The 21,267-nt window shown below is 45.6% G+C and overlaps 1 protein-coding gene across 1 annotated transcript in view; it reads right to left on the minus strand.

Moving 5' to 3' along the window:
- LOC135213632 (thioredoxin-related transmembrane protein 1-like) overlaps nucleotides 1-21,267 on the minus strand; it is a 108,568-nt gene that overhangs the window by 42,207 nt on the left and 45,094 nt on the right. The gene's annotated exons all lie outside the window — the stretch shown is intronic.

Here is a 21,267-nt window from a genome sequence, read left to right on the forward strand (position 1 = left end):
GTTAACGCGAAACTGGCGCCACATAAGACCTGGTGCTTCTTGGTGCTCAGGCACTATTGGCCTCTGAAAAAGATGACTTCTCGGACACTGCCGGTCTGTTTGATGCCAAATACTGGCGTTTCACAACTCAAAATTTCAGGGGCTAAAGGCTCGAGACTGTCCCAGAAGTTATAAGAAAGCTGTAGAGTACACTCCCGCTCCCTGAGACGTTGACAGGAGAGGGGCGAAGTGCAAAATCATCTGACAGTGTCTCTCAACTGCTGAGATTCACCACTGCAGGGACAATGAGTGCACATACCAGTGGACGCCTTTCCCATGGCTGTCCATCCATACCTGCAGACAACAGGATCAACTGGGGGAAAGCTACCTGGGGCAAAACCCCTTTTGACTCCCCAGGGACCGACAGTATGCCTCCTCCCAGGTTTAGTTTTTGTTTGTTACTGAATTCAATATAGAATTTAGGCCAAAGGCCAAGTACTGGGACCTATGAGGTCATTCAGCTAAATCGGAAATGGACAGTAAAAGGTTTGAAAGGTGTAACAGGAGGAAAACCTAGCAGTTGCACTATCAACTATTAGGAGTATGATGGAAGAGAGAATATGAAAGAAGGTACAGTATAAGAAATGAAAGGGGTTGCAACTGGGGACCGAAGATACGCTACAACGAACCTTAAATTATCCGGATGCACTGAAGGCACTAACCCCCATAAGGGATCCAAGGTTTAGGCGAGTCTGACAGGGACTGGTTTTAGGAGATCAAAAGGAGTCAGATAGCCACCCTCTTCACAGCACATCTATAAGACACCTTTCCAGTTGCTATCTATTGACACCTGAGACTGGTAACAGCCTTGACTGAGGGGGGTCCCCTATCCGGGGAACTTCCCACCAGCCTCCATCTGACTTTCAATATGATTCCTCCAGGTTTAGGAGAACTGGCACGCCAGATAGTCACCTCCTCCTCCTTCACTGCACAACACACTTCATATTCACAGAGTTAATTTCTGTTAACCCATACATAAGACTGGCAAAGGCATGGGAAGGAAGCAGAGGAGCCAGGCACAGGAGCAAGTGGAGAAGAATAACAAGGGCCAGTTGCAGGAAAGAAAATTGATGAGGGGAGAGAGCTGGCACCAGACAAATGGGAAGTCGGCACAGGGAACTGAGAGCTCTCAGCTGTTGCCAGGCTGTATTTGGCGACAGGCTGCTTGGCACCAAGAAAGCTAGTAGCTCGGAAGCTAAATGCTCAAGAGTTAATGAACACTTTGGTTGCTTGGAGCACGGTTCGTCTGTCAAGCACGAATAACTCCTCAAAAAAGCAACTAACATTAAAGCACAATTTCTCTCCTTACTATGTAATGCTCCTACGGTTTCCAGTTCTCTGCAAAGAAAACTGTTCAATTAATCCTTTAACAATACAGTGGTCCCCCATATTCGCAGGGGATGTGTACCAAACACCGGCCCCTCGAATAGTTGGAATCTGCAAATAGTTGTAGTAACTCCTATAAAACACAGAAAACAGCCTATTTTGTTAGCTAAAACTCAAGAAAAACCCATTAAAAATGTTTATACCTGATGTTTTTAGTGTTATCACAAAAAGTGCATTTCATGATGAAATTGATAAAAAAAACAGGAATTTCTGGATATTTCTCATAGAAAAATACCGTGAATAGGTGAATTTCCCCTGAATAACGGGTAGATATGGTCCAATGAGAAATGTGAATCCATGAGTCTGCGAATACGGGGGCCCACTGTAGTTTGAAGTACACAAGAGTATACCATTAAACAGGCATATCTCAATTCCTATCAAATGTTTCTTGCAGATATGCATTTTGTTACTGAAAATAATGGTCCAGAGGTGAACACACTCAGAAATAAAAATTAACCTTTACTGACCAAAGTAGAGGTACACAGAGTACCATCAAACAGGCATTTCTCAGTTCCTATCACACATTATTTGGAACTGGAAGATATGCATTTCATTACTGGTATATCGGTCCAGTAGCAAACAAAATACTAGTGTTTATTATGCTACTGGGAAAAGGAAAGTTAACCTTTACCGACAACAGCTGAAGTACCCAGAGTACCATTATACATGCATACCTCAATTCCTATCAGACATTATTTGAGACTTGTAGATATGCATTTCATTACCACAAATATGGTTCAGTAATGAACACAATATGTACTATTTGCATTTATTACGCCAATCAGTCACAGTAGACCCTCTCTCATGGCTCTCAAGAGCCAAATAAAGAAGGGGCAAGGTGATTCTCTGTCATCAGAACTATCCAACCATGGAAGGACTGGTAAATTCTGCTTATGTCCTCAAAATCAATTCAAGACCAAGAATAAGGGAAATCAATGAGCAGCGCAAACAGGTAACATACTAGCCCAGTCGCCAGACCAAGGAAAAATAAGAGAACATATCCCCATCGACTACATTCACTGATGCCGTCCATGTACCAACTGAGACGACTACTACACCCACAAGCGTTGCATCATCAACATATTGAACAATCTTGTTTTCCAGGCCATCAACCATCACTTGTTTGCACAAAAAATAACATGGACCAAAAACACTGCCCTGTGGAACTCCTGACATAATAGATCTTGGTTCACTAAAGACCAAGTCCATAGCAACTCGCTGCTGCCTACCTGTAAGGTTTGAGTCGTCATAGAAAGAGTAATATTAATTTCATCCATAATGAGGTACCTCTCACCAGGGAGGCCCAACAGGGGGAGGAGCAATACTATCACCCACAATGGTAACTGCTCTGGGACCCTTACCTGGATATACATCATACCCTCAGTGCCTTAGGGGTCGTCAGTTTGTTGAGATTGGATTCAGCACTGAGAGCACAGTTTGACATATAAGTTTTGCCACGCTCCAATCACTTCAAAACAGGGAGTTTTCCGGTTATCAGCGGGGGTCTCGTTTCAGAGGGAGTGTTGATAACTGAAACTCGGCTGGTTATGGCACCATAAAGCACCAATTTTACGGCGCTAGACGAGCACCATAAAACTGGATCGCAGCTAACCAGGGATTGCCTTAGTCCAGTTTTACAAGCGGAGAGGTATATCATCCACCTCCACCCTCCAAGTTATAAGAGCAGTCTTTTCTATATTTCAGTGCTATGCAAATGTCGTCAATGATAAGAGGAAGAGGGACGTAGGGAAGTTTAATAAGAGAGAGGAGTAAAAAGACAAAGGATTCCCAGTGTTTGGTTTGAACCCACTGAAGCCTACATGTCAGTAGTCATCTACCTTGTCAAGGAAGTTTAAATGGCCATTCCAGCTCATGTTTGGAAGCTAAATCCCTTGTAAAGAACTAAGGTTTGTATTTGTATTGGAACAATAATATTTTTTATTAAAACAAGAGAAAAATAAATGATCTCATTCAATGTATTCACTTAGTTACAATATGACAATCTTATCCTGAAGTTAGAATATACAATTGCAAATAGTTACAACATGGCCAACATATTCTGTATAGACAACTGATGCAGTTCAAAATGCAAGATTTAACTGTTACCTGAAAAGCCAAAAGAAACAAGACTTAATACGTATGTCAACCACACATACTTACCTCTCCATTATACAGTACGACAGGTTTAAACAGAAAATCAGAACACTAGGTTTTCTATCCACCTACCTCTCTTACACTCCACCAGAGGACTGGTAGGTACAAAGACTTGTAGCCAGACAGTCTACTTCTGTCCACATTGAACATGGGGAGGTAAGGATAGCAAATTGTAAAATGGATAGTAAGTACAGGCGGCCCGCGGTTAACGGCGCAATCACTCAACGGCGAATCGGTTTTATGGCGGTCGTCAAAAATATTCATTAAAAAAATAAGGCATTTTAAAGGTATCTTTACAGCACAAATTTCAGTTAACAGCGCCGCTAGCGCCGTTGTCTAACGAGTTCATACATATGTAGAAATGCCGTTCAGACCATAAAGGTTATGCAAATTATATTAACAAATTTTATGGAGTTATTACATAGGTATTAGGGTAAAATATATGCCTCTGACGCTGTTCTATGCCAAAAATATCGAGTTACATAAGTGCAAATTTAGCTATGGATGTGTCAATTCATAAATGTTCATGCTTTTGTTTAAAATGTGTATGAAAATGTATTACGTGAAAGGCATTTTTATTTCTGTACAGAAATATGATACAAAGGCAGCTTTTGAAACTGCCCTTCTCGTTATCAAATACGATGTTTTTTCATGTTCTTTCTTGTAAGCCGCCGCCTGCCGCTCTTCCGAAAATGTTATTGTTATTATACAATTAAGTTTGTTCATACTTACCTGGCAGATATATATATAGCTGTATTTTCTGACGTCCGACAGAAATTTCAAAAACTCGCGGCACACGCAGTGGGCGGCCAGGTGGTAGTACCCATTCCCGCCGCTGGGAGGCGGATATCAGGAACCATTCCCATTTTCTATTCATATTTTTTATTAATGCCTCTGTCTCCTGAGGGGAGGAGGGCGGGCACATTAATATATATCTGCCAGGTAAGTATGAACAAACTTAATTGTATAATAACAATAACATTTTGTTCATGCCACTTACCTGACAGATATATATATACTGAATCACACCTTCGGATGGTGGGAAAAGACAGAATAGGTATTTTTTTTTTTTTTTTTTTGGGAACTAAAATTAAGTAGATGATATACATCTTGGTTCCTTACCTGTTGTTTGCAAAGTAGACTATGTGATTACTGTCACGTAAGGCTGCTTTTGCTTAATTACAGAGTTGCCAGCCAGGTGGAGACCTGTAGTGCTGGTGCGCTCTGGATGATCTGTCAACGGGTGCGAGACCTCAGCGTGACAAGATCATCGAGGCCATACAAATGAGGGCAACGAAGCAACTGACCACCACCTGACCAACTATACACAAAAACCCCTTAAAACTAGCTAACGGATGGGAGATCTTCACATAAGACTCACCACAACCTAAAAACACAACAACCTAACTTAACCTAACTAAGGAATAGGGAAGAGCTACTTCCGGACCCAATACTGTGTCCGCAGAAACGTATGGCCCCAGTGCATTACAATCGTCATAGATCGTTCTCACATCCCTTAGGTAATGTGAGGCGAAGACGGAGTTGCTCCTCCAAAAGGTACAATCGAGGATGTCCTTGATTGACATGTTCTTTTGGAAGGCAAGAGAGGTAGCGACGGCTCGTACTTCGTGCGCTTTTACTCGGAAGAGGCTCAAATCAGTCTTCTGGAAAGATGAATGAGCCTCCCGAATGGTGTCCCTTAGAAAGAAAGCCACAGCATTCTTCGATAAAGGTAACTCTGGCCTCTTCACAGAGCACCAGAGGTTACCTGAGGACCTCTAACCTCTTTAGTTCTATGCACGTAGAACTTGAGAGCCCTTACCGGGCAAAGGACTCTCCCTGGTTCTTGGCCCACCAGACTTGACATACCCTTGATCTCAAAAGTCTTCGGCCAAGGGTTCGAAGGATTTTCATTCTTCGCCAAGAAAGATGGTCAACGAGCAGACAGCATTGTCCCTTTGAAGCCCATTAACTTGCCTAAACGCTTGAATTTCACTAACTCTCTTAGCCGTCGCAAGAGAAGTTAGGAAAAGAGCCTTCCTTGTCAGATTCCGAAGAGACGCTGTCTGAAGCGGTTCGAAAGTGTTCGACATAAGGAATTTCAGGACTACATCCATATCCATGAAGGGGGTCTCATTGAGGAACCTTCGAGGTCTCGAAAGACTTCAAAAGGTCATGAATATCCTTGTTGTCAGACAGGTCTAGGCCTCTGTGCCTAAAAACCGCTGACAACATGCTTTTATATCCCTTGTGGTAGGGAGGGACCGCTAATTTCTGCACATTTCTGAGAAATAGCAGAAAATCAGCTATCTGGTTCACAGAGGTCGAGGAAGAGGAAACTCCCTCCTTTTTACACCATGCCCTGAAGGAAGCCCACTTCGACTGGTAAACAGCTCTTGTGGAAGCACGTCTCGCATGTGCGATTGCTCTCGCAGCTGCTTTCGAAAAACCTCTCGCTCTGGCCAACTTTTCGATAGTCTGAACGCAGTCAGACTCAGAGCGGAGAGGTTTTGGTGAAAACCTTTCGAAGTGAGGCTGTTTGAGTAGATCTTTCCTCCAGGGGCAATGTCCTGGAAAGTCTACAAGGAAAGACATGACCTCTTGTGAACCATTCTCTCGCTGGCCACATCGGAGCGATCAGGGTTAACCTTGTCCCTTACCGAGGCCGCAAACTTCCTCATGACTTCCCCCAGAATCTTGAATGGTGGGAAGGCATATAGGTCCAGGCCCGTCCAATTCCAAAGCAACGCGTCACCGCGATTGCCTCTGGATCCAGGACCGGGGAGCATTAAAGAGGAAGTCTCTTGTTCCTTGACGTTGCGAATAAGTCGACCAGTGGACGTCCCAACAGCGGTCCACAGGTCTCGACAAACGTCCTCGTGCAAGGTCCATTTCCGTCGGAAGGACTTGGTCCCGACGACTGAGAAGGTCTGCCCTGACGTTTTTGCATACCTGCAATGAATCTCGTCAGGATCGTCACCCTTTCCTTGCCTTTGTGCCCACAGCAGAATCTCTCTCGTAGGGCGTAAACAACGTTCTGGAGTGTGGTTCCTCCCTGGTTTTTTTAAATAAGAATCGAGTGCTTTGTGGTTTTGTTTGTTATTGTCCGAGTTTATCTGAACAATCTTGTTCTCCAACTCTTCCTCGAAGAACTGCAGGGACAGAAATACTGCTGCCAGTTCTTTGACATTTATATGCCAGGCTACCTGTTCCCCTCTCCAGGAGCCTGACACTTCCTTCCCCCTAGTGTTGCGTCCATGTGATGGAAGAACGTCTGAAAACAACACTAGGTCGGGGCTCAAAAGACTTAGGGAACACGCCCTCTTGCAGCTTCTGAGGGTCCAACCACCATCTTAGGTGGTTCTTGATCGGAATCGATATTCTCAATACTGCATCGAGATCTTCTTTGGCCTTCCACTCGTCTGCCAAGAAAGAATTGGAGAGGCCTGATGTGCAGTCTTCCCAAGGAAACAAACCTTTCCAGCGAGGAAAGTGGTCCCCAGCAGACTCATCCATTCCCTCGACCGAGCAAGTCTCTTTCCTTAGAAAGGTCTGAGATCTTTTCTAATAAGCCTAGCCGCTGACGTTCCTGGACGGAAAAGCTCGAAAAGCCACTGAATCCATCTGAATCCCCAGATACACGAATGGGGACTGTGTTGGGGTCAGATGCGACTTTTCGAGGTTGACCAGAAGTCCCAGGACTTCGCTAAGGCTAAATTGAACTGCAAGTCCTTCAGACACTTCTCTCGTCGACGACGCTCTGATCAGCCAGTCGTCGAGGTATAGGGAAACTCTTATTCCCGAAGAGTGTAGCCACCTCGCTACGTTCTTCATCACTACTGTGAACACCATCGGAGCCGTGGTCAGTCCGAAGCACATCGCTCTGAACTGCCAAACTTTGTTGTTCAAGACAAATCTTAGATATTTTCTTGAAAGAGGGTGGATCGGGATGTGGAAGTACGCGTCCTGCAAGTCCAAGGATACCATCCAGTCGCCCGGTCTCAACGCTCCCAGAACAGAATGAGGCGTCTCCATCGTGAATTTGATCTTTTCCACGAAAAGATTGAGCCTGCTTACATCTAGAACTGGACGCCAATCTGACGACTGCTTCGGTACTAGGAAGATTCTGTTGTAGAAACCTGGAGACCCCAGGTCCGCGACTTGTTCCACCGCTCTTTTGTCGTCATCTTGCTGAAGGAGATCGAACAAGACTTTCTTCTTTTCTCCTTGGTAGGATGGAGAAAGGTCTCTGGGAGTCGTAGAAAGAGGGGGAAGATCTAAAAAGGGGATCTTGTACCCCTGCTCCACGATCTTGAGGGACCAAGAGTCCGTGTCTCTCTCTCTCCACGCTCCCGCAAAATACTTCAGTCTGGCTCCGACTGGTGTCTGAAGGACATGCTTTTCACTGGAAGGCTTTGGCTTAAAAGAAGCTCTTCCTCGTGAAAACCCTCTCCCTCGAGGAGCTGCTCTCGAGGGGGGAGCCCCACGAAAGGGCTTTACTTTCTTCGGCGGACGAACTGCAGCCGAAGAGGTTGAAGGTACGGCCGACCGTCTTGTAGACTGGGCCAAAAGATCCTGAGTAGCCTTCTCTTGTAAGCTGTTCGTCAGGTCCTTTACCAAAGTCTGGGGGAAGAGATGGTTCGAAAGAGGCGAAAACAACAAATCCGCTTTCTGAGCTGGCGTCACCGAACGAGCTGTGAAGTTGCACAGCAAAGCTCTCTTTTTTTTTTTAACAAAGCTGTTCCAAAGTGAGATACGAGCTCTTCCGAACCATCCCATGACGGCTTTGTCCATACATGCTAACACGCTGGACAGCTCCCCCAGACTAAGAGATTCTGGGCTTCTCGCTTGCAAATCCAGAACTCCCAAACACCAATCAAGGAAGTTGAAGACTTCCAGCGTCCTGAGCAGACCTTTCAAATGATGGTCAGTCTCAGACGCGGTCCAAGTTACCATTGGCAGAGGGTAAAAGCGACCTCCTCTGTAAGTCTACAAGGCTGGAGAAATCTCCTTGAGCCGAAGAAGGGATACGAACTCCCACTTCGTCTTTGGTCCTATACCAAATGCCCCTTTACCACTAAGTTTAGTAGGAGGCAAGGCAAAGGTCGTCTTGCCTTGGTCTTCTCCTTCTTATCATCCAATCCTGGAGCTTCTTGAAAGCACGTTTCGTTGATAGAGAAGTCTTCATCTCTACAAACTCCGGGATTTTCCCCGTTTTCGATGAAGAAAACTGTGAAGGAGGAGACTTGGGAGCTGCGGGCTGAAATTTGTCCTCAAAAGAAGAACGCAAGAGTCTAACTAGGACTTTATAGTCCGAGATAGAAGGGGCTGTAGCAGGTTCCTCTTCACCCGATTCAGCCGAACTACCTAGTTCTCCTTCTTCTAAACGGAAGAGGAGAACGTCTGTCAGGAGAAGGCGTCCTATTGGCGGGGTCTTAGCAAGATCAAAGGACCCTATCCTTGCAAGATGCAGCCTTATTCCACGGCTGCTTCTTTCTGACGCTTACTGCTCGCTGATGGAAGAGCGTCCTGAGGCGGACGAGCGTCTTCCGCGCCTTCCGCGGCGGAGTCTCACCTGCCCGAAGAAGCGTCTTTACCTCTCTTCGTTGCTGGCATACGTGCCTGAGCGCGTAAGAAAAGCGTCTGGGGGTAAGACTTCTTGTTCAGAATCCCCAAAAGCGTCTTGAAAGGAGGCCTGAACGTCCTGGGCGAGCTTCCTGCCAAGCGTCCTGTCTGCGTCCTGGGAGAGCGTCCTGCCGAGCGTCTGTGTAGCGTCCTGGCGAGCGTCCTGACGAAACATCCTGCCTAGCGTCTTGCCAAGCGTCCTGACGAACGCCCTGCCTAGCGTCCTGCCAAGCGTCCTGACGAGCGTCCTGACAAGCGTCTTGCCGAACGTCCTGCCGAGCGTCCTCGTACAGAGCGTCTTCAAAAGCGTCCTGTCGTAACGTCCTTCTATAAGACGAACGAGATCGGCGAATCGCTGAAGGAGAAGCGATCGGCGAACGAGACGCAGGAGGTGAAGGAGACGGAGACTGCTTAGTCCTCTTGACAGGCAGTCTAAGGTCCTTCCTCCGCTTAGGCTCGACTGCTGCTGGGCGAGTCCTCTGAGCCATAAGCGAGGATAGCTGGTCCTGAAGGGACAAAAGAATGATCTTCGTCGGAGAAGAATGAGCAGAGGAAGCAGGACTGGTCCTGTGAGAAGACGAGGGGCGAGGGGACGCCTCCTTCCTTCTCAAAAGGAACAGCTACCTGTTTCCCAGGTATACGCGCCTGTGCGCGCAAAACCTAGCGTCCTCATCGGAGGAGATCCTACCTCTCTTCTGAGGCGGAAAGACATCATAAGCGTCTTCCGACGAAAGCGGTGAAAGAGGACGTGAAGCGTCCTCCGCAAGAAACGTCCTCTTTAACGACGAGTCTCTCCGAGCGCTCCACCCCTTGCGCGGGGAGGACGCTTCGGAGGACGAGAAGCACTCCTTCCTGACGCGTGCTCGTGCACGGTCCTTTGGCGCCTGGGTCTTTGCTACTGGTCTGCCGAAGGGACGCCAGATCGGTGGGAAGCCCCCCGTAACCCTCTTGCGGCTTTCGACATACCTCCTCCCTGGGGTGGGTTTTGGGAGTCTGCTAGAGGTCTAGGCCTGAGAGGCATTATGGGGCCGATCTGACGCCCCCTCTCCACAACACTGGGGGCACGATCACACACTTGCACCGAGCCAGTTTCTAAGGCTTTCACTTTGGTCTCCAGAGTGCGAAGAGACTCCAAAATCATAGAGAGAGCATCCGCTCCTCCCGACACAGAATCAGAGCCCGAAGGCAACACAGGTTTTAGGGGTTGTAAACACTACAGGTGTTAGTGCAGGAGAAACGTTAGTCTTACCTTTGGAAGAACCACTCCTTGAGGAAGACCTCCTGATCCTATCGCGCTCCAATTTAAGGCGATAAGACTCATATGCTCTCCATTCATCATCAGTCAATTTCTCACATTCATTGCACCGATGATCAATCAAACAATTAAGCCCCCTACAAACTCATACATACTGTGTGGGGGGGGTCTACCGATGCTTTCGGTAGCCTCACCTTACAATCAGCCTCACACACACTCTGAAAACTCACAACACTTGATCCGACATACTTATAGAGAAAAGTCAATCCAAAATCAAAAAAAAACAAAGGTCCACTATCGCGCATGCCAATTCAACAAATCCAATTCAATACCAAAAAAAATCAATCAGATCTTAAAGCGAGTCAATTTCCAAAAAAATCCTGAGCAGAGGTCTGTAAACAGATGTTTACTGACCGGCGACAGAAAAAAATATGAATAGAAAATGGGAATGGTTCCTGATATCCGCCTCCCAGCGGCGGGAATGGGTACTACCACCTGGCCGCGCCACTGCGTGTGCCGCGAGTTTTTGAAATTTCTGTCGGACGTCCAGAAAATACAGCTATATATATATCTGTCAGGTAAGTGGCATGAACAAAATATCGATTTAAAAAAAAGTGCAAATTATCGATCGATGTGTCGATTTATAAAATGTTTATGCTTTTATGTTTAAAATGGTATGAAAATGTATTAAGAATAGGGTATTTTTATTTCTGTGCAGAAATATGATAAAAAGGCAGCTTTTGAAACTCCTCTTCAAATTATCGACTACAATGTTTTTTTCAAGTTCGTTCTTGTATGCCGCTGTCTGCCGCTCTTCCGAAAATATTGTTAAAAAAAAGACTGCAAATTTAGCGATCGATGTGACGATTTTTCAAATGTTTATGCTTTTATGTTTAAAATGTGTATGAAAATATATTACGTAAAGGTATTTTCATTTTTGTACAGAAATAAGATACAAATTAAGGCAGCCTTTGCAACTACGCTCCACGTTGTAAGGGGATGGTTTTTCACGTTCGTTCTTGTCCGCCAGTTCCGAAAAATGCATTGTGTTATTTTATTAATTATGCATCTTTTCCATAAATCCTTTAAAAAGTAATACATTATTTCACTGTATCCAAGAATATTGTATGTATTCTCATATAATTGTATTTTAAAATACTACGGCAAACTTAAGCCTGTATTCCGCGGAGCGGCCAATGTTGTGGTTTGAAATCAGCTGATGAATGCAAGTTTGTTTCACCATAACGCAATTCTGAGCGAATGCTCTTGCTTCTAGTTAGCATAAACGAATATCTATATATACTTGACTTATATGAGACAAAAGTTATTTTTCCTTATACAGCGTGTTTTTAGGTGGAAATATTTATTGAATATGTCTCGTTGTGAATGTGAACTACTATTTTTTTCGTTAACAGATTACGTTGGCGGCATGTTTATTGCGTAAAAAATTACGTGATTCCGTTCGCAATAATCCTTTATATCATCGTAATACGAACTTTACGTTATTTATGTTACATCGGCGTGAAACCAACAGTAAAATGTGTTCTTTCAAGCACAGTAGTTTTGATTAAAATGATTTTAACCCAATTTTATCTACAGATGTGTGTGATGGCAGACGTTTACTGCAGTTTTATCCTTGTTGCCGATGTACGATAATAGTCATTAGCAGCTTGAACAGTTTTCTCAGCTTCAGTTATAACTAGGTTTAAATTTAACGATATATTTCCCGATTGATCTTTAATCTATATTGATCTCTGATGTATAGCGAATAAAGTTATTACATTAAGATATCTCAGTTCTATTCTATATAACGCCATTTATAACAAATACGGTAATGTTGCACTGTAGTACGATGATCGAAATACAAGCCAAACAGATGTTATCCAGTTCGGTTGTACTTAGAAAAAAAAAAAAAAACAAAGTAGTTTCTCGTTCGGTGTTCATGGCTGTACACGCTCACGCAACGGAGTATAAACGTTACCAAAACCCATACTTTCATCATTCTCTTTTGCTGTTATTGAACTTATTGTAACTAGAAGATGGATAAAGTTAGGCCATTGTAATTTGATCTCTCATAAAATCGAACTATCGTAAGACTAATGATCATAACCTGAACACTACAGCTACCTGTACACTGTATAAACTTTATTATATCTTTACATACTCTAGACACCCACATGTACTGTACAGTAAATTCTTTAGTACTATACTGCATAAATATAATATTACTTATTGCGCCGTTGTGGGATTACGGCGCCTTTGACTGGTCTAGAGTTTCGAAAGGTGTGTGGCGGCCGTAGGCTTTAAAATCGCTCAGCGTCGAAAATCGCTTGGCGTCGGTGGCCAGGAACGGAACCCCTGCCGCTAACCGAGGGCCGCCTGTATTCAAAAACATATCATAAATTATAAATATTCATATCTTTACTAAACCTGACCTCTCCATTATATTCTTGATTCCCATGTTTGAAAAAAGAGGTAGGCAAAGTGGAAATCAGCCAACCCTTGAAAGGGGGCTTAGTGACAAAATTTGAAGTACAAAACAAGCGTTTGTTTTCCAGGTTAATTCAAGCCATTGGCTATTACTGTCGCTTTAGGAGTAATGTCACTCAAGCACAAGATCCTCATCACAAAGATATTAAGTCTCTTTGGAGGATGTCCTCTTCAGCAGGAGGGGGTAGGGTTACTGTGGCAAAACTCTGCCAAGCCAACGATGGATAACTAACAGGTTAGGTACACTTCCACTACTCAACACTGACTACTCCAAGCTTCCCCAAAACCATAACTAGGCGTAAAAAGCAATAGGTCAAAAAAGGCAACTGACTGATTAAGGACAAATCAGAGGGATTAACAATCTGAAATAATTGTATTTAATCTCCACGCCAAGAAAATAAATCATAGCAAATATTGTGCAGGATTACCATGCCACTGAGTGACTTCAATAACTTACCTAAGGATAAGTTCTTTTCGAATTTACATAATACGGTAGCCACTGCTTGCATGTCAAGCGGCTTACCTTCCATTACAGATAGAAATTACAGTGGCCGGTTTTGTGCATTTCACATTTCCGCGATCCACTTTGTTGCAGATTTTTGTGGAACACTATTCACTTTTCCACGGGGGAATTTTCATAAATTTTTTTTCTTTCGGAAGCAGTATCTCTAAAATTATTACTAATTTACTTTTTTTCGCAGAAAAACTGTGTGTATTAATCCAAGTCTCTAAGCAGTATAAATGGGTTCTGTAAATGAAATAATGTTTCATTGATATTTTGCTGTTGATTTTATTAAAGGATATGTACATATACTGTTTGAGAGAGAGAGAGAGAGAGAGAGAGAGAGAGAGAGAGAGAGAGAGAGAGAGAGAGAGAGAGAGAGAGAGAGAAACTGTGGATTATACATTGAAGTTGAAGCACAATATAAATGGATTCTGTAAGTGAAATAATATTTCATTGAGAGATATTTTTTTAATAATCTTGTGGGAGATGGGAAGGACTTACTACAAAATGACATAAACCAAGAAGTTACTGTAGTAAATCCTTTTTTTTATCATAAATGTATTTGTTTTTTAATCACAAAAATACTAACCTGACGTAACATACCTAGCATTGTTTTGCGGTACGTGCATGTCCCGTTGTTGTTCTAAACTACCCACGTATTTTAGATATGCTCTATAAACTAGTACAATCCTAAAGTACGTACCTACCTGTACAGTAAATCATCTTACTACACAGGAAAATATCAATATATACAGTCCCCTGTTATCAGCAGAGGGTTCCGTTCCGATGGCTTGATAATAAGCGAAAATCCCTGATAACTGAAAATTGGCAATTTATGGCAACAATACCTGGATTTTGGTGCCGATAACCTGTTAATGGCACCTCTGCTAGGTATGCATCGGTGCAATAACTATTATCGGTGTCGATAACAGGAAATCGGATTGGCGATGATAATGGGAAATCGGCACATTACGGCACCGAAAACTGCCAATTTTCAGCGCTACATAAGCAAAAAAGACCGGCTCGCCAATAACCGGGGGACTGCCTTACACAAAATGTATGCCCAGTACTTTACAGTATGCGCAGAACAATGTGCAATGTTAAGTAGGCCAAAGAAAACACCCGTCTAAATGATAGGGGATGCTTAGGAATAACAGTTGTAGGCTGATACATAATTTTAGTGTTCTGGGATGATAGTTTGAGGTAGACTTTTGTTTGAAATGATATTGTTATTTTACAATAAAGTTTTGTACATACTTACCTGGCAGATATATACTTAGCTTACGTCTCTGACGTCACGACAGAATTCAAAACTCGCGGCAAATGCGACAGGTAGGTCAGGTGATCTAACCCACCCGCCGCTGGGGTGGTGGCAGGTGTATGAACCAATCCCCCTTTCCAGTCATAATTTTTCTTCCACCTGTCTCCTGAGGGGAGGCTGGGAGGGCCATCAATCGTATATATCTGCCAGGTAAGTAGTACAAAACTTTATTGTAAAATAACAATATCATTTTTGTACATGAACTTTCCTGCAGATATATACTTAGCTGATTGACACCCTTGGTGGAGGGAAAAAGACGAGGAGGTAACAAAGGAAAAAGGGGAAACAACTCTGTTGTAGGATTACTAACAAACCTTGGTTCTTACCTGATAAGGCTGAAGACTTCATAGTTACTGTCTATTAGTCTGCAAAGCCTGAAGAGCTACAGCGAGGGCGTGACCTACAGCTGAAAAACTCTCTTTGGGTCTACCGAAGGGATTTGATATCCGCTTACTCAGTAGAATCCAAGTCGGATCATGTCAATGGGGATTCGCCCTCTTAAATAAATGACAGAGCCTGACCACTACCAATGCAGGGAGCTCTAGCACAAACAGATCACCTAACCATTCTAAATGTTAGCAATACGAATAGAAAGAGATGCCTACCCGCATCCTTTCTTTTCAAACAACCATAAAAACACAACACAACAATAGGGGAAAAAATTTACAAAGGATATGCTTCAGCTCCCTGCCCCAGCACCGAATCCGCCGATACATACGGGCCTAACGCGAAGCACTTCTCGTAAGTAATCTTGACGTCTCTAAGGTAGTGGTTCGCGAATACTGATTGCATCTCCAGAATGTTTGCTTTCATCAGATTCTGGAGTGACATATTCTTGTTGAAAGCCAAGGACGTCGCAATGGCTCTTACCTCGTGAGCCTTGACTTTCAAAGCTTGAAGTGATCCTCACCGCAAGCCAAATGTGCTTCCTTCACGAGGCTTCTAATAAAGAAGGACAAAGCATTTTTAGACAATGGTCTACTGGGAACCTTAACAGAGCACCAAAGTCTGTCCTTAATGCCCTTAAGAGACTTCTTCCGCTGGAGGTAGTATCTTAAAGTCCTCACAGGGCAAAGAGTTCTTTCTGGCTCTTCCCCTACCTAGGGGAGCTAAGCCTGGCCTCAAAACCTAAAACTCCTTGCCAAGGATTTGAGGGGTTCTCGTTCTTAGCTAGAAAAGAAGGAAGGAAGGAACAAATCACGGAATCTCCTTTGAAACCTACCCTTCCTTCTAGAGCATGAAGCTCGAGGGTTTCTTGCAAGTTTCAAAAGATCTTAGCAATCATGTAGATCTTTGTTGTTGGAGATATCTAAATTCCTGTGCCTAAACACAGCTGCTAACATGCTCCGATATCCTTTGATTGTCGAAACTTGCAAGACCGCATTTTTCCCTGAGAAAAACCAGGAAATCTGCGATTTGGGTCACAGAGGTACTGGAAGAGGAAAGCTGGTTTCTGGTTTCTGCACCAACGGCAAAAGACGTCCCACTTCGACTGGTAGACACTAAGGGTAGAGGGCCTTCTAGCTGATGCGATAGCCTTCGCTGCCTTAGCTGACCCCTTCGCTCTGACAAGACTTTTGACAGTCGAAAGCCAGTCAGATTGAGAGCGGGGAGGTTTCTGTGATACCTGTCGAAGTGGGGTTGTCTGAGCAGATCTACTCTTTGTGGAAGAGCTCTTGGAAAGTCCACTAGCCATTCCAGTACCTCTGTGAACCAATCTTGGGCCGGCCAGAATGGAGCTACCAGCGTCATCCTTGTCGCTTCCGAGGCCGCAAACTTTCTGAGTGTTTTGACTCAGAATCTTGAATGGAGGAAAAGCATAGACGTCCAGACCTCTCCAGTCTAGAAGGAAAGCATCGACTGACACTGCTCCTGGGTCCGAGATCAAGGAGCAGTAGAGGTCTATTCTCTTGTTCTTTGCTGTCGCAAAAGGTCGATATGAGGTCTGCCCATAACCTCCACAGGTCCTGGCAAACTTCTGAGTGCAGAGTCCACTCCGAGGGGAGCACTTGATTCCTCCTGCTCAGGAGATCGGCTCTGACATTCCTTTCTCCTGTACGAACCTGGTGAGGAGAACGATCTTCCTTGCCTGAGACCACAAACAGCAAGTCCTTCGCTGTTTTCGTACAGGGAGAAAGAGTGTGTCCCCCCCTGCTTTCTTATGTAAGCCAAGGCTGTGGTGTTGTCCGAGTTGACCTGAACTATAGCATTTCGGACGTGGGGCTCGAAGGCTTTTAAACGCCAACCACACTGCCATCAACTCTTTGTTGTTGATGTGCCAGGACACCTGTTCCCCCTCCCAGGTGCCTGACACTTCTCTTGACCCTAGGGTCGCACCCAAACCCGTCTCCGACTCGTCGGAAAACAAAACAATACTTGGTTCGGGTTTGGCATGTACAGAGACAGACCTTCTGCAAATCGGAGAGGATCTGTCCACCACAGAAGGTCCTTCTTGATTCCTTTTGATATCCTGAAGGAGAATTCCAGGTCTAGAGGGAGACACCTCCAGTTCCGGTAAAGGAAGAATTGGAGAGGTCTGAGATGCAACCTTCTAGAGAAACGAATTGCTCCAGCGAGGAAAGTGTCCCCAAACAGACTCATCCATCCCTCGCTGTGCAATGCATCTTTCTCTAGGAAGGTCGTTAGTTTCTCTTGGCAACGAGCAATCCTCTCTGGTGACGGATATGCCCGAAAATCCGGAGAAACCATCCGAATCCCAGATATATCAGCTCTTGACTGGGGATTAATTGTGACTTCTGGAAGTTCACCAGAAGCCCAACGAACTTGCTAAAGTCAGTGTCTTTTTGTAGGTCTCCAGACATCTTTCTTGTGAGCTTGCTCTGATCAGCCAATCGTCTAGATAGAGAGACAGCCTCACTCCCTCCAAATGTAGCCACTGCCGCTACATTCTTCATTAAACCCGTGAAAACTTGAGGGGCTGTCGAAGGCCGAAGCACAAGGCCCTGAATTGGAAGATCTTCCTCCCATCATGAATCTTAGAAACTTCCGTGAAGAAGGATGGATAGGCACATGGAAGTAAAGCGTCCTGAAGATCTATGGGACACCATCCAGTCCCCTGGACGAAGAGCCGCCAACACTGAAGAAGTTGTCTCCATGGCGAACTTCCTTTTTTCTACGAAGACATTCAGGGCGCTTACATCCAGAACCGGTCTCCATCCTCCTGAGCTCTTGGGAACTAGGAACAGTCGTTGTAAAAAAAAAACCCGCAGAATGAGGATCTTTCACTAGTTCTATCGCCTCCTTCTCCAGCATAAGATCTACTGCTAGAGAGAGGGCTTGATTCATGATGGGGTCCTTGTACTTGGCTACCAACTCCCTCGAGTCGTCGTCAACAGAGGTCTTGATAAGAAGGGAATGAGGTAGCCTTTGCGGACAATCGAGAGTGACCAGTTGTCCGCCCCTTTCTGGGCCCAGGACGTCGGCAAACTTCAGAAGTCTGGCACCCACTGATGTCTGGAGGACTTGAATCCTACTTCTTCCCTCTGATGGATCTAGAGAAGGTCTTCCCTCGTTTAGTGGGTCTAGATCCTCTAGAGGAAGAAGCTCTGGCAGGAGGGACTCTCGAAAGGTCTCCTGCCTAACTGGAGTCTCTCTCTTGGTTTTAGCTTGGAAAGAAGAGTGAGGCTTCCTGGTAGACTGGGCTAGCATGTCTGTGTAGCCCTTAGCTGAAAGGGCACAAGAAACATCCTGAACGATCTTCTTAGGGAAGAGTTGAGGAGAGAGCTGAGAATACAGGAGAGAGGCTCTCTGAGCATGCGATACTGATTTCGTCAGAACGAACAGTACAGATCTCTTCTTGATCACTCCCGCTCCGAAAAGTGAAGCTACTTCACTCGATCCATCCCTCACTGCCTTGTCCATACACGTGGAGCACTGATAAGATCCTCAGGAGAAATGGAATCCGGGGTCTGCGTCTTCTTGGCCAAAAACGCCCAAAGACCAGTCTAGGAAGTTAAACACCTCCAGGACTCGGAACATTCCCTTCAACAGTGGTGGTCAAGGCTCATTCATCCCCCATGTCGTCTTAGCAGACATGAGGGCAGAGCGTCGAGAGGAATCCACCAGTGAAGAGAAGTCCGAGTCTGCCGAGGATGAAGAACGAGGCCCAACGGGTTCTCCCGATTCATACCAGAATCCTAGTTTCCCAGTAAGCTTAGAAGGAGGGAAAGAGAACACCGTCTTCCCTTTCTCTTCCTTCGAAAGAAGCCACTCACCAAAACCTCTAAGCGCCTTCTCCATAGAGATTGCAGGCTTCATCCTGACACAGGATGAAACCTTCGAAGTTTTCGAAGTCGAAAATAACGAAAGAGGCGAGGGCGGGGGCGGGGGGGCGTAAGGAGAAAGGGCGTCTCCAAATTCCTGAAGCAACAGGTCCGTCAACCGCTTGTATGAAGAAACGGAGGAATCTTTAGGAATTTCTTCTTCCGAGGGATCCTGTTCTTGTCTTCCGCCGAAGATCCTTCACGATCCTTACGATGAAAGGCTGTCTTGTCCTCAGCCGAGAGTCCATCCTTGGAAGAACGTCTGGAAGAACTCTTGACATCTAACCGGGGAAGTTATAACTTCCGTTGAGCTTCTGCCTGAAAACTCCTTCTTGTCAGGATGAGGGCGCATTCTAGGCTCTTGGCGCCTAACGAACGCAGGGCGAAAATCTGGCGAAGAGCGCCTATCAGGCGAATAAGGAAGCGCTATTGGCGAAGAGCGCCTATTAGGCGAAGAGCGCCTATTAGCGAAGAGCGCCTATTAGGCGAAAAGCGTCTATCAGGCTCCTGGCGCCTGTCTAAAGAGAGCGGCTGCCTGGCGAAGAGCGCCGTCATGCGGGAAGCGATTATCAGGCTCTTGGCGCCTGCTGCGAGGAGAGCGAATCTCTGCGACGAGCACCTACCAGGCGAGAAGCGTCTGACAGATTCCCCGGCGCCTAACTCGAGGAGAGCGAAAATCGGAGAAGAGCGCCTTGAAGGAGAAGAGCGCCTACCAGGCTCTTGGTGCCTGCTAAGCGAAGGGCGGCTGACAGGAGAAGAGCGCCTGTCTACCAAAAGGGCGTCTGGTCACAGGAGAGCGAAAGCCTGAAGGAGAGCGGCTACCATGAGAAAAACGCCTACCAGGCTCCTGGCGTCTGCCAGCGGGAGAGATCCTGTCTCGAGACGAGCGCCTGTCAGGAGAGGCTCGTCTACGGGAAGCATGCCCCTTGTCCGACGGAAGAAACGATGTCCGCAGGAGAGCGCCTGTCCTTTGAAGAGCGCCTCATACTACGATCCACTCTATGGAGAGAGGGCGGTTACTGACGAATAGCGTAAGCCTGGAGAAGAGCGCCTGGACTTCTTTACCCGGGAGCGAGACGTCCTTCCTACGACCAGCAGTCACAATCAAGGAGTCAGCCAGAGCCGTAATCTGCGCCTGCAGACTAGCCACACGTGTAGGAGACTTAACAAAAGTCCTTCACGGGACGCAGCTCGATCCTTACTAGGAGAGCGAAACTCCAAAGAAATCCTCGGTTTCTTGACATCCAATCCAGGATCTTCCGAAAAAACTTCAGGGCTGGAGGGGAGAGCGGAAGAAGCTGCCAGGCTCTCTTCGACGGCCGAGAGCTTCCGAGGAGCTCCAACCACGTTTGGGCGAAGGAGAAGGCGAAGACGAGAAGCATTGCCGTAAGGACTTCTCTCTTGGCGCGATCCAAGGTAGCTGGGATCGAAGATATCAGGCGCTACCGAGGGGACGCCTGACCGGTGGGGGTTCTCCCTAACCTTCCTGCGGCTTTCGACTTTCCTCCTCCACTGGGTCTTGGAGTCTGGAAGAGGTCTAGGCCTAGAAGCATTAGGGAGCCGATCAGACGCACCCTCCACTGACTGGGGATCACTGCACAAATTGCTATCACTCTTACCTTCTAGCACTTTAATTTTCAGCTCCATGCTGCGAATAGTGGCTCTCATAGTGTCACCTCCGAAGGCGCATCTTCGGTTTGGTGCAGGAAGCAGGGCTGAAACTGGTAAAGGCGCTACGTCTACAACAGGGTTATCAACTTCAACTCGCTAGCGCGAGACCTACTAGAACTCCTAGATGAAGCTTTCCTAACCTTGTCCTTCTCAAGCTTTCTTACATAAGAAGAAAGCGCCTTCCATTCTTCTTCATTCAAATTACCACATTCATTACAAGGGTTAAATTAAATGAGCAGTCATTCCCCCTACACCTCATGCATACTGTGTGAGGGTCTACCGCAGCTTTCGGTAGCCTCACCTTACAATCGGTAACAGAACAAACTCTGAACATAGTTGATTTCTTAATTTCCAAATCAGACATAATGAAATTCCAAGAATAATCAAAAGAATAATCCAAAACCGGTCCACAAATCGCAAATGCCAAGCCAAGGAGCAGGTACTTCACCAAAAGTCCGTGAAACAATCCAGGGCGAAAACAAGTAATAATTCAAAATCGAGGTATAGACAACAGATGTAGTCGACACCGGCGACAGAA

Source organism: Macrobrachium nipponense, chromosome 43, assembly GCF_015104395.2.
Source record: "Macrobrachium nipponense isolate FS-2020 chromosome 43, ASM1510439v2, whole genome shotgun sequence".
In the NCBI taxonomy this organism is placed as follows: Eukaryota; Metazoa; Arthropoda; class Malacostraca; order Decapoda; family Palaemonidae; genus Macrobrachium; species Macrobrachium nipponense.